At 40.7% G+C, this 9,841-nt stretch overlaps 1 long non-coding RNA gene across 1 annotated transcript; it reads right to left on the bottom strand.

Annotated features, from left to right (window-relative positions):
• Positions 1–730: 730 nt before the first annotated feature.
• On the bottom strand, positions 731–9,255 carry LOC140332463 (uncharacterized). The gene is made up of 3 exons (XR_011921133.1): positions 8,943–9,255; positions 8,388–8,452; positions 731–817 (listed from the first exon to the last, which is right to left on the bottom strand). It is a non-coding gene; the product is annotated as an uncharacterized lncRNA (long non-coding RNA).
• Positions 9,256–9,841: the final 586 nt, after the last annotated feature.

Raw genomic sequence — 9,841 nt, 5'->3', positions numbered from 1 at the left:
CTAGGATCTGTGGGAAACCCAAAATTCACTGAAGTCACCCTGAGGAGGACTGTCTAGGAATGTAGAATGTATTCTTGCAAGTTTTGGGATCTTTAATATTCCCAAGATCATTAGAGAAGTCCCACTGTTAATTTTACCTAGCTCAGTTTACTGAAAGTAAAGCACAAAATCAACAAGATAATTTGCATTAACTTGCATTTTTCAATTCTCAATCATTTTTCATTTTCAATGTTCACTCTGCTTTAAATCAGAACATGTTCTGACTTAAATTTCTTTTTAGGTCTAATTAAAAACATATCATGAAAGCCAACATTTTAATAATAATAAAGCTGCATTCCCATTGTTCCACTTTCATTGTTTTCACAAATATTTTCATATATCAAACATGTTGTTTTATAAAAAAAGTTAACAGTGCCAAATACTACATTCAGTTTTTCCTTTGATTTTCATGAATAGTAAATGTGAAAATGGCATAATTCTTTGTCAAGTAACAATTATATATTCTATTTAAATTCTTGTTTACAGGGATCTAGCACGTTCCCATAGTCAAACATTGGGTTTTGTTTTGTGTGTATGGTAAGTGATTTCTGAAGGCAAGTTGTTAAGGTTATTTGTATCATCTCTCTAAAGACACTTGAAACTCATCTATTGTATGAAAGTATGAGAAATCCTGCGCTAGAATAAGGAACCATGCTGTTATAATGGAAGTCTTATTGAACGAGAGGTCTCACATTGAGCTGACCTGTTTTTTCAAAGGCACACAACATCCATTTGGACAAAGCAAACAATGTGAATTCCTCCTCCGCAGGTGTCCTCTCTGGAAACAAAAAAGGAGATAAAGGAAACATTCATTATTATTACACACCTACAGATTTATGGGCACATTCTTCTTTACCACCTACTCATACCACTACATGTATTATAGACAGAATGAGGTAGGATTAGATCCTCTGTCATATTCCTAATTTTATTTGTGTCTACAGACAAACTGAAATTTTTCATCTCTCTGTTAGTTTGGTAAAAATCTTAGGATTTCAGCATAATGATTCCATTTTAGTGAAATGCTTTAGAGTGCACATGTCATATACGGAGAATCTTATATATTAACACTACAATAACTGATAATGTAGAGAACATTTCATACCTACTAACTTGTTTTTACCCCTTTTATGGGTACCTTTTCAAATCATAAAATAAAGGTTTATAAGATTCCTGTCCCAGTGACCATTGTTGTTCAAACAGTCTAAATTGTTGCTTTTATATGTACAAATTGATAGGGATCTGATCACTGGCAGGCAACACAAGACAACCAAAGCGACAATTGGTCTTCACCAGAGCACCCTGTATGGGATGTTGGGCAGGCAAACCTAATGGCATGCTTTATAAGATGTCACCATGTAGCGGACACAGACAAAACAAGGTCAGGACAAGCCACAGGCTTATAGTCAGGAACAAGCCACTGGTAGGTACTGAAACGCTTTATATACTGAGGATCCAGCAGTAAGCAGTATCTGCTATGGCTGAGGGGGCTTATATAGTCCTCCTAATCTTAGGTCTTGCCCATGCATGACATTATATAGATAACTAATAAATACACATAAAACCCTACTAAATGATCTAAAATACCATAAATACACCCTCAAAATAATAAAACTTCTAAATAAATAAAGTGTGAGTATTTTTTTTTTATTTTCTTGATTATGTGATTAGCTAAGCAAAGCGGCCAAGTCATGTAGAGCTTCAGCCTAACAGCTGATAGGTGTAAAGGTGGACAATTTTTAGAATTTAAGGGTGATACATATATTATTACATTGACACTTAACCTGTAGGAGAATTCTAGTTTTTTTGAATGTTGCAGGGTTAACATATTTTATGGAATTTTTCAGTAGTGTTGTGAACTTTGGCAGTAAAGTCTTTTAGCGATTTTATACCTATGGAGCGGTTACTTAGCATTTCTGTACAGACATATGTTCATTGCATTAAAGCAGAATTAAACCCCTTTCCCTGTTCCTTTGCAGGGAATCTTCTTTATACTCTTTCTGAAAATGATCTTTGGCCACCTTGATTGGTCAGGCATCTTTCATTTTTATGGCTTTTTTTCAAGGCTTGTGGTAGGTGTTGTCAGGTGATCCCTTCTAAATTTGAGCATGGCACCAATCAAATGCATTTGAACACTAAATTCAGCTAAAGCTGCATATGACCTGCTTTCCAAAGACATATCAACAGGATTATTTGCTTCAAAAGAAGCACAACACAAGGCCACTACTATTGAAGAATGTAGTCAGGAATCTGCAGACCGGAATTCATCTTGTCCTATGAGCCCTTATGGTGTATAGTATATAAAAGCTGCCTGCTGTATTACTAGACTGTTCATTGTACTATATATCTTCTTCAGATGTTAGGTATCATCAATATCGTGTTATTGTTCACACAGTGAGCTCTTTCCTCTGGAAGTAGTCCCTCCAAAACAATTAATAACTGCTCGAACTGGTGACACACAGAAAAAGTATTAATAAGCATCTTTTTTGAGGTAGAGCATGACTATTCTTTTGTCTTCCAGAAAGCAATCATTATTCTCACCAGAGAAAACACATCAACATAATAAATTATTTTTAATAAAGCTAGCATTGCTAAGGTAATAAATAAATTATATTCTGCTCACTATTGGCTATTGGGAGCCTTTGGCAAGCATCAGGAACATACTTTAAAGAGTAAGTTAAGTTCCACTTTTAAGTTTGCATGATCAGGCGGTGTCCCTTCCACAAAAATGCCTCTTAGCTGCCGAATCACTCCGAGTTTCTGGCATCGAAGCTGAGCTTTGCATGTGAAATCCTGGCTTCCCTTGCGTGTGTTGGGATTATTTAATTCCTGCACGCCTGCTTGGGAGTTACATCATCCCGGCACAGCCAAATAGTATGGCTGAAGGAAGAGAAAGAAGATGGCATCGCCCAGAACTAGACAGTAGGCATGGGAGCCGTGCAGATTTAGTTCCGTTTTAGGTGTCTCATTATGACACTTGTTTACAAGGACTAGGGCTGTTTATATTCTAGTTAATTGCAAAATTACCCAAACTTTTGACATTTGGCTTGGTTCTACAACAATCAAAAATATGCTATACTTAATAAAAATTTGCAAAATATACTACAAGATAAAGACCGATGTTAACACTGGTTACCAGATATCAGAACTTGATGGATATCAATACAAACTGTCAAGTAAAATATTTAACTCTTCATCTTTAACTTAATATATATCTAGGTTCTCCACTATGGCTATTCTAGGGTTTCTATGTGTGGTGGTCCATGGCTAAAGATTAGTTCTTAGGACAGTGGCATTACAGAGGAATTCACTTGGAAATATCAGAATGATACACAGGCCAGGTAACACAAGTTGTGACTAATAACAGTAAGCTTGAATGGTACTAGTGGCTCCACAAATTACTGGATAATTTGTTCCTAATGGAAACTTTGATACTGAAAACTGCTTAGAGTTCTTTCAGAGTTCTGCTTGATGCACCACTGGGCTTCCAATAGCCGGATTAAAAGTGCTACATGTCAATGTTTACAGCTGCCAACAGCTTGTCAATGTTGCAGTAGCAGGGTCAAGCCCATTGTAAAATGGGGCATTGCAGGTATTACAATTCCAATCAGGTCCTCTACCAATCATGCATGCTGCACCATGGTTGCACATGCACAGGTCAGTGAACACTAAAGAAAACATTGCACATAGACATGTAAGTATGATTTATTGCAGAAAAGATATTGCCTGAACCTTCTGAAATAAACAACTTGCCCGCTCCCATTATTTAAATTTGAAAGTACAGTTCGATTTTAAGGAAAAAAATGAGGTGTCCTTTTATAAATGACGTGTGCAGTAACATGATAAAGCAGATTGGTTAGAATATATAATTTCTTACTCTTACACACTAGTACATTCTCTGACCGCCAGGTATGGAGATGAAAGCAAAATTTTCTGCATTGAGACTTTTGGGCTTTGGGGCAGGATGTTCCCGGTGCTGCAGATGTTGTCAGTGCTCAGTGTTCTGCTCCATTAATTCAAATGCTGTACCTCTTAGCAAAAGATTTATGCGGGTCCTGTGCCAGAAGAGAGGATCAACCCTTAACCCATTTGTGGCTAGTGATGGAGAATTTTATATGAACCATTAGCAGCTGGGATACAAATACGTTGTCATAGTAAATTTCAAATAAAGCATACAAAGTTGTGTATAAAGCAGAAATGTAAAAAATTGTGAGACGGCAGGTCCTTTATTGTAGAAGGGACATGCAATGTCCCTTCTGTAATAAAATAAACCTACCTGCCTGATTTCAATTTTGTATGTTCACTCATATGTCCTTCCAGCGCTGGAGCTGCCATCTTCCAGGGATCGGACCTTTGGCCATCTTGATTGTATGACGTAACAATCATTCAGTCCTAGCAGCCCTGGGGTATACAATGAACTGCGCAGGTGCAGCTCAATGTATTTTGAAAAGAAGACAATGAACAGACAGGTTAGAATGCTTTACTTTTACTAGAACGTACATTGCCTGTCACAATTTGGGAATACAGAACTATAAATGTATCATGCAAAACTTTTGTTGTGGTTTTCAATAGCAAGAAGCTTAAATGTTACACATTTAACATTTATGTGCTGATCATTATTCTCCTTACTGGAGGCTCAGCCATAAGGAACCAAAGCCGCGTCTCAACCAACATGGCCACCACTACACAGAGACACAAATGCAGGGAGGCAATACTGGTAAACAGTCCTTCTACCCTTGTCTTTCTTGGGCACAGATTCCAACGTTCAGTTCCACTTTAAAGCGGACCTTTCCTTAAAACATAAATAATTATGTAAAATGGTAACTTTCCCTTGTACAGAAAGAAAAATGTTGTTTTTTCCAATTTTTTATTTGATCCCTTTTGTTCACCACTGTGGTGATAAAGTTGAAGAGGAAACCTGGAATACTTCAGTTACATATCCTAGGAGGGTGCAGGCTGCTCCTTCTGCTCATGCCCAAGATTTGGCACTGTGTCATCAGGGGTATTCATTAAATGCATACGCAAAGTGAGATCAAAATCTGGTTGTTTGAACTTGGAGACCCTGTTGTAAGAGACCTCACCTGATCTCATATGTATGGTGTAAGATCATGAAGCCGGAAAGATAGAAGATGGCACATGGGACAGATGGCGCATGATTCCCTAGGTTATTGAGAAAAGGTAAAAAAAAGAAAGTTCCACTTTAAATCCACTGTGGTTCGATGTTTGATATATGACATTTAAACATAAAAAAATCCAAGAACTGAATTAGGTTGGATGGTTTGTGTACACAGTAGGAGATATAACAGATCCCTGGCAGCAAATTAAGTACAAGTTCTACATCTTCAGCAGAGACGGTTCACGCCAAGTTTAAGTCTCGCATATTACTAGGAGCACATCATTTGTTCTGGTCTCCATCGATTGCTAGCGCTGCCGGATAAAACAAGCTTTGTAAGGTCACCAATGTACATTTCCTAGAAGTGTGCGGCCAACGTTCCCAGTGCTGTAAATTCTGCTGAGACGACTTCGGCAGAGTAAAGCGCTCGGCTCTTCCAACTCATCAGATAAAAACGTGTGATGTCTGACATTTGCACAGAGCAAAACTGCATTTGTGTCGCTCTGAAGAGAGATCAACAGCGGATAAGACAGGGGAATCGCCTGGGAGGGAGAAGCTGTACCTTACCACCTATAGTATACAATATGACAGCTATAGCCCTGTCATATAGTCAATATGGAATGCTTTTTTATTACAGCTTGGACCGAGTAGAAGAAGAGTTAGAATATCTGTCTGGTTTTACTACTAGCTGAGAAGATTTACTCTCATTTCCTACTGATTCACCAGTACAGGATGCACTTTACCTTGATGAGATTTACCTTCTTTTCCTTTGTTGTACCTGGTACAGGAAATGTACATATACAAATAAAAACAGGATAGAGGTTCCAACCATGTGTTTTTGATGGTGCCTGAAGATGAATTGGCCCCCATGTCCTGTTGTGTTTGTGGAAGAAATTGGCAAGGTCTATGGCAGGGGTCGGCAAACTTTTATGGCCACTAGGCCATTTCAGGGTTGGGGGGGAGCACGCCAGGCCGGACTCTGAGTCCCGCCCTAATGGCCCTGCCCCCCACCAGGGAACGCCCCCTGAAGTGAAATACCTCTCCTCCGTATGCATTGTGGAGGACAGGGATCTACCTTCAGGGAGCATTCCCTATTTACCGTGGTGGCGGAACTATCAACTCTGGCCGTGGTAAATAGGGGAGCAACAGCAAGGAGGTGGCAGCTCCTAACGCCCCCTGGCGGATCCGGTCAGCAACCCACAGCTCCTGGCGACGCGGGTTGCCAGCCAGCATTAGGCTGGATCAGCCAGGGGGCGTTAGACCGGAACGAACTACCGGCTAGGCTGTATCTGGCCTAAAGGCCGGAGTTTACCAACCCCTGGTCTATGGGATTACCACCTGAGAAAAGTTTGATAAGGTCTTTACTCTTTGATATTCCTATTTTGTTTATTTGGTTTGATAGAACAAACCTGCATATTAGACATGTACACAGAAAGAAGATAGGGCCCGGGCCAATAAGAAGTGTTTCTCATCCAGGGTTCCCCCAGAGATTGCTGGGGTTTCCTTGAGCAATGTGTGCAAAGTTTAAGTGACACCAATCATCATATATTTAGATATCTGTATGGGTGACATTCTTCTCACTGGCCGGTAATGTAAGAGGCATATTTCTTACTGACCACCACACTAATATACTGTGATCAGTGAATATAATAACTAAAGAAGGAGTTCCCCGAAGACTGGAAAGATATTTGAAGGGTTCCTCCATGTTAAAAAGTTTGAGAAACACTGATCTAAGAGGTGAGGGATTATATAATATCTGAACGTCCTGTATTTCAGCTCAGCCAGTTTATGATCCAGTTAACCCTACCAGACAGAACAGCCATGTCCTTGACTTCTCAAAAAGACAGCACACCCCGTTTGCTGATTGGTTAATAAAGGAGTAGCAGTATGCTTGTTGGGTCACTCTTCAATGGCCACACTGTGAAAAGAAATAGAGCTCATGTTGGCTCAGGGTGTAAGAAGGGGGGCACTGCAGGGAACTACTATACAACAAAATATACCAGGTCTATATCCAAATGAACGTAATTTTTTTTTATTTTAAAAATAATATAAACATTTAAAATGAATGCATAGCAAGAGTAGGTTATTTTACTTCATCAGACTGGAGTTTAGATGTACTGTGTGTATGATATGTAAATTATACAAATTGGAATAATGTTTTTTGGACCTCGCCCCTCTTCCCTCCTGACCCAGCATACTAATTACCATAAAATCTCTGAACGGCCATTTTTTTATAGCTCCTCAGTGCACTCCATTAAGTTTTAACACAACCGATCGATGATCCTTACCACAAAAAGAATGTATTACCATATAAAAGACCCCAATGAGAGTGTTTGACGAATAGGCCCATTATTTACATTGCTCTTGTATACACCGTGACCACACTTATTGATAATTTATTCAGACCGGTCAGATTCACATGGTTGGTTCTCATCAGAGGTGAAGGTTACAGCTTTCATTGGGAATATATTACTAAACAGAACATAATTCAATCATTCCTCATGTGAATATGGAGATCAATGTGTAAGGAATGAATCATTGGCTTGTGTATATTGCTGTGCCCAACCTCCAATGACACAATATAGAATAATAAAGGTGCACTTGTCATTACAAATGTGACCACATACATAACTCTTAAAGTGGGCTCTATTTATAAAACAAGGAACCAGACATTCACTCAAACATTCCCTCATGGGTTTCTTCCAGGTCCATAACTTTCTATTGCAGCCATTGATTCCTACCAGGGACTGTCCTTAGCTCTCAGATTGTAAGCTCTTGAGGGCAGGGTCCTCTCTTCCTCCTGTGTCATTGTCTGTATCTGTAACCTCTATTTTTTATATATTATGTTTATTAATATTACCAATAGCTAAAGTCACATTTTTATGTTTGTATGAACAGGCTGGTCATTATTGCAGCGAGTCAAGAGATATTCCCCGGAAATAATGTGTCTTACCCGCCTGATTGCTCCTGGTATATGGCGTTAGAGCTGAACTACGCATGCGCAGTCAGCTTTGGTTGCCAGGGAAACCAGGAAGGCAATCCTGCGTGATGAATGAACTCCTGTGTGCCTGTGCAGACGTCATCAGCCAATCAAGATGGCCAAAAATTATCTGGAAGATGGCAGCGCCCTCAGATGGAATAGGTGAGTGGCACGGATTTATTGGGCACTGATTTGGAAACATGCGCCATTGCAAGATTTACAAAAAAAACTTTCTTCACCATCCTGTACCCTTACCTGGGACTATTCTGGACCGGTATTCTGAAAGCCAGACCTGCCGCTACCTGCTGAGATTACTGCCCCTTCATTAAAAAAAAAAATAAGTATATTTTATATATTTACACTGTGCACTACATATACAATCTAAATCTATTACATATAGCTAAACACACACACAGCAGTGCACTATACACATCAACATACAGACATAGCTGAACTATACATACAATGATAAAGGAAGGCCCAGCACATATAGAATAATCAACAGGGAGGCTTTCCCGCCAAGAGAGGAAAAGTGGGCGGGGCCTAGTGAAGTGGGATGACAGGCAGGCAGAGCATGCGTGCTAAGAGGTATGAGCAAGGAGCCTGGTGATGTGAGGGACGGTGGGAGGAGCCTGGTGCTGCGAGCGTTAGATAGGAGGAGCCTTGTTTCGGAAAGAGGGTGGGTGGGGTCTGGTATTGTAAGATGGGAATGTGGGCGGAGCTTGGTGATGTGACAGACGGTGGGTGGAGCCTAGGTATACGACAGGAAGGTTGTGGAACTCTATGCTGTGAGAAGACGATGGAGGCTACCTTGTTCTGTGAGATGTAAGGTGGTTGAAAAGAAGATGGAAACATTGTTCTGTAAGAGGAAGATGTGTGGAGCCTTGTACTGTGAGCGGAAGATGGGAGGAGCCTGGAGCTATGGCGGAGGTGGATAGAGGCTCTAGTTGTGAGAGGAAATGTGGGCGGAGCCTGTGTTGTGAGCGGAGATGTGGGCGGAGCCTATGGATGTGGGAGAATGGTGGGCGGAGCTGTGAGAGGAAGGTTGTGGAGCCTTATGCTGACAGATGAAGAAGATGGAAGGTGCTTTGTTCCGTGATAGAGGAAAGAAGATGGAAGCATCTTTCTGTAAGAGGAAGGTGGGAGGGGCTTAAAGCTGTGGAACCTGGAGCTGTGAGAGGAATATGGGCGGAGCCTGGTTATGAAAATGGAGCGGGTAATGTAAGAGAAAGGTGGGTGGGGCTTTGTGATGTGACAGTATGGTGGGCAGAGCTGTGCTCTGTAATAGGTGGGAGGGGCCTAGTGTTGTATGAGTGAATGTGGGAGGAGCCTGATGCAGTAATATGCAGGGAGTTTGATAATAAATATGTAAAGTGGGAGGGGCCTAGTGTTGTATGAGTGAATGTGGGAGGAGCCTGATGCAGTAATATGCAGGGAGTTTGATAATAAATATGTAAAGTGGGAGGGGCCTAGTGTTGTATTAGGGAATTGTGGGAGGAGCCTGGTGCAGTAATAGGAAAGGTGAACGTCTGATATATAAGTAAAGGAAGGAGGGGCCTAATGCACTAATAGGAAAGTTGGGAGTCTGATGATGTATGAGTGAAGGTGGGAAGAGCCCAGTGTTGTATGAGGGGAATGTGGGAGGGGTCTGGTGCAGTAATATGAAAGGTGGGAGGAGGCTGATAATGTGTGTGTTTGGGAGTGGGAGG

This window comes from Pyxicephalus adspersus, chromosome 6 (assembly GCF_032062135.1).
Source record: "Pyxicephalus adspersus chromosome 6, UCB_Pads_2.0, whole genome shotgun sequence".
Lineage (NCBI taxonomy): Eukaryota > Metazoa > Chordata > Amphibia > Anura > Pyxicephalidae > Pyxicephalus > Pyxicephalus adspersus.
Note: the sequence above shows the minus strand (reverse complement) of the source record. Positions and strands in the feature narration are given on the sequence as shown.